A 4,240-nucleotide genomic window follows, 5' to 3' on the forward strand; every position below is an offset into this window, starting at 1 on the left:
CATATAACGTATTAGTAGAGTCGTGAGGGGCACATAAATAATACAATTAGATTTTATGGAAAAAAAGATTAAACAAAGTAAATAAAAACAAGGTCCACACAGCTTTCATGTTCCTACATTTCGAAAGAGTCTGTAAATATCCATTTACGTCTATTTAGAACTATTCAAACGTAGAACTCTTTGCTGATTTAGGTGGTATATTTCCTCAATTACAGGACAGCACAAACAGTTCTTAATGCAGAAATTGAAGCCTGTCTAAATTTTCCTTTCTGTTAAAGACATTTTGGGAAGCACTTTTTTGGGACACTGATTTTTCTCCTTTGGGGAGCTAAAGAAGACTTTTGGGTGTGGTACAGTGGTAGTGTAGCTGATTCTAGCTCTGAAAGTTGTGAGTTCAAATTAGGTTGGGGTCAGCTAAGAGTTCTTCACCATCTGCTGGTGCTGAACCCAGACTTCTCACCATGTAGTTGAGTTCTTCTCAATACCTCAGCATCTCCAAAACATCATGTCCAACATTAGAGACAGCTACATCAGACAATGAAAGTTCGAGACCACTTTATTATTACAGGTTCTAGCAAACCTGAAAGCTAAGGCGTCTCAGGTCACTTTTTTAATTAAAAAAGTGTCTGAAGCCTCTAAATAAAATTAGGCTTTTTTAATTGTGTATAAAATTCACTACCATGGGCTCTGAAAGGGGAAATATACTGTTGGGATCCTCGCAAGTGAGGTGTCTCTTCTTGTGGTGAAGCACACTCATACCTGACTTGTCTGGAATTACCCAAGACAGACTTTATCCAGAAGCGACGGCACCACTCCAAGTAGAAAGAGAGAGAAACAGCACAACACGGGGAGTCGAGAGGCTCCCACAATTCACCTTTCCTCACATTACTGATTTCTTCACTGACATTTTGACCGTTTTACAATCACAATGACCGTTTCACATTAAATACGTTTTTAAACCATCAATATTTAAGAAAAAAAATAGTACATTTTTTTTCAATTATTAAAAAAAAACATTAAATGCCTTGATTGCATAAAGTTTCACAGACAGAAGCAGCACGCCAGCACAAACAACATTAAAATGGAGGGCACACCACGATTTGCATTAACTCAAAAGTGATCTCGGCAGACGTCATTCCCTGCATAACGCAAAAGGTGGCAAACCGCATTTGGTTTGAGTGGACGCAAGAAAGTTTTTGTTTTCTGCCTTGATGTCAAGCTGACAAAGTATCTTTAAACACTTTGCTTAGTTTCTCGAGAGACTGCCAAAAAGCAGCTCCCTCCCTTTGAAATCAGTTGGAAGGGGTCTCAACAGAAGCACCTAACAAGGTGAGATTCAAACCCAAGCCCCTGAAGGAGCTGGAGCCTTAATCCAGCGCTTTCCACTGTTCAGCCACAGTTACCACTGTACTGTCTCTCTTTGTCACATTACTTGCTCAGAGAAAGCCAGGTGGCTTTCGCTCTTCTGGTCCGACTTAGTAGCATTACGACTGTGTAACGAACTGCACCTGCTTTTTTTGAGATGCTGCCATTCTTGTAGTGAGATCTTGACTTCTTTAACACCTCTGGATATAGTTCTTCTATGAAACAGGCTTCACACCTCTGCGTACAGCGCCCTTGATGTCATTTTATTTTTACAGCAGCCGCATCCGGAAAGTTGTGTCTTTTACGTTTTATTTGAACAACAGAACTACATACAATACAAACAAGAGCATATATAACGTATCAAGAAAATCGTCAGGGGCACATGCTATAATACAATTACACTTTATGAAAAAGTAAATAAAGATAAGGTCCGCAAAGCTTGTTCTTACATTTCGAAAGAGTCCGTAAATTCCCCTTTACGTCTATTTTGAACTGTTCAAACGTAGGACTCTTCCCAGACCATTTCACTTTATACCACATTCCTAAATGAGGATGCATCTCCTGTTTTAGAACTATTTTGGGCGGTATGGCTTATACAACACACCCACAGTATTCTAATGGTGGACTTCAGATCTGTGCTATAGTTCCGTCGAATTCGAGGGATCCAGCAATCGTACTGGATTTGACTGGGATTCTGAAATGTCTCTTGCAAAAGTATTCGGGTTTGCTTGAACCTTTGATAAAAAAAGTGATCTGATCTGAAACTACCCAGCTTACAATCTCTGAGGTAGTTGTCACTAAACTCGGACGTGATGTGGCACACGTGCCGTGTGCCTTTACTTTTGTAAAAAACTGGTATCGGGAAAAGTTTCTTAATATTTCTTTTGATTAGCATGCAAGAAAATGTGATCATTACCTATGGAATTTCCCGCCAGCATGGAGCTTGAATTCACAACCTTGAGACTCAGTGTTCAAGAGTCACAGAAGAGGTCAGCCTGGTCTTCAGTTTGCCAACGATAAGCTCCGGCAGTGCTCCTCTGTAAAGCAGATTGTTTGGATCGGTTATGTGGGACGGCACTTCGATACTAAGATCGTTTGCAGCACACGCATGGTTTCCCCCCTTCACGCAAAAAACATAGACGACGGAAGCTCTCTTGTCTTGGGCTGCTGACTCCCAGATTTAAAGCGCTCTGGGTGCCAGCTAAGTCTCTAACAAGCACACTATAAAGACAGGAATTACACTTTGCTCACGTCACGCAGGGAATTGTGAGGCTACTTGTTCCAATATTATCTAGTCTCACCTCATATGGTGCCGATTCCTGGTTTTCATTTAAGAAAGAGCACTGCAAACACCGTAAACAGTGCAAAACGTGTGATGAAAGAAGTCTTTTCCCCCCTTTGTCTAAAGCAGAACACAGCGGAGTCATGCCGAGGGTTGTGAGATCAAGATTTCAGTGGAGCACTGTCGTCTACATCTTTAGCTACATGAGTTGGACATCCTCTTGTACACGGAAAGCAGATTGAGATCCTCTGTCATGAAAAGTGCCAGATAAAAGCCATTTCTCATCCTTTCTCTTAGTGGTGGAGCTATCGTATGTAAATGAGGCAACTTGCAAGGTGAGCAGGCTCAGTGCACACTGAACGCAGATGTCTCAGAGCAGTTGAGACGTGTCCAAGTGGCTGTCAAAGGACAGCACTTTGCCGGCACCGTGGCTTAGTTGGCTAAAGCGCCTGTCTAGTAAACAGGAGATCCTGGGTCCGATTCCCAGCGGTGCCTTTCTTCCTGTCTTACTGTATAGAATTTATCCTTACGGGCAAATCCCATGCCTTTTAATTCAGGTGAATGCAAGTGTTCGTTTCCTTTCTGGAACAACTTGTTTTGAAAGAAATCTATACAGCTTGCGAAAGATGAAACACAAATCTTGCTTATCAGTGAAGAAGAGGTACTCCCAGCAGGCCAGCTAATACCAGCAAAGTTTTTTTTTCACCCTAACCCAGAGAATGGAGAAAAGCGAGGCACCTGTGGCTCTGCAGTGTAATCAGTTCGCGAGTTCGGCGGTTAGCTGAAAGAGTGGTAAATGGAGCTCGCCCCAGCCCGTCCTTATTCTTTTAAAGAGGATAAAAAATTAACTTCGCCGCCATTACTACCAGCTTTAAAAGACTGCCATGGGTACGGAAAAAAACACACTACAGATGACTTTTCTGGAACCGAAGCAGAGATTCCTTTTCGAACCAACTGATAAAGCTCAGCCAGTGAATACAGAATTTAACAGAATGTGAAAGCACGATCAACTTTGTAACTGCAACCACAGGAAAAACAGCAAGAAGCAGACTCCATTCCCCATTTAAATCTGTCGTACGAGGCATGCTTTTTGAACGCATGAAGTAAATCCCACGATCGCTTTTGAACTTGGACAAATCACTTCCAAAGGAGCGCTATGCGCAAAGATTTAACAAGCTCAACCCCCGCCGACGATTTGGTGTGAAGAAGCAGAACATTCAAGTTTCACAGACAGAAGCAGCGCGCCAGCACAGCCAACATTAAAACGGAGGGTACACTACGATTTGCATTGACACAAAAGTGATCTGGGCAGACGTCGTTCCCTGCATAACGCAAAAAGTGGCAAAGCGCTTTTGGGTTGAGAGGACGCAAGAAGGTTTTTGTTTTGTGCCTTGATGTCAAGCTGAGAAAGTATCTTTAAACACTTTGCTTAGTTTCTCGAGAGACTGCCAAAAAGCACTTCCCTCTCTTTCGTCTGAAGTCAGCTGAAAGGGGGTCTCGACAGAAGCACCTGGCAGCGGTGGGATTTGAACCCACGCCCCTGAAGAGACTGGAGCCTTAATCCAGCGCCTTAGACCGCTCGGCCACGCTACC

The 4,240-nt window shown here is 42.8% G+C and overlaps 2 non-coding genes across 2 annotated transcripts; one reads left to right on the forward strand and one right to left on the reverse strand.

Moving 5' to 3' along the window:
- The first annotated feature begins 3,068 nt into the window (after window positions 1-3,068).
- On the forward strand, window positions 3,069-3,142 carry trnat-agu (transfer RNA threonine (anticodon AGU)). The gene has a single exon. It is a non-coding gene; the product is annotated as a tRNA-Thr (tRNA).
- A 1,016-nt stretch (window positions 3,143-4,158) lies between these two features.
- On the reverse strand, window positions 4,159-4,240 carry trnal-aag (transfer RNA leucine (anticodon AAG)). The gene has a single exon. It is a non-coding gene; the product is annotated as a tRNA-Leu (tRNA).

Source organism: Atractosteus spatula (genome assembly GCF_055471065.1).
Source record: "Atractosteus spatula isolate fAtrSpa1 chromosome 10 unlocalized genomic scaffold, fAtrSpa1.hap1 SUPER_10_unloc_2, whole genome shotgun sequence".
Lineage (NCBI taxonomy): Eukaryota > Metazoa > Chordata > Actinopteri > Semionotiformes > Lepisosteidae > Atractosteus > Atractosteus spatula.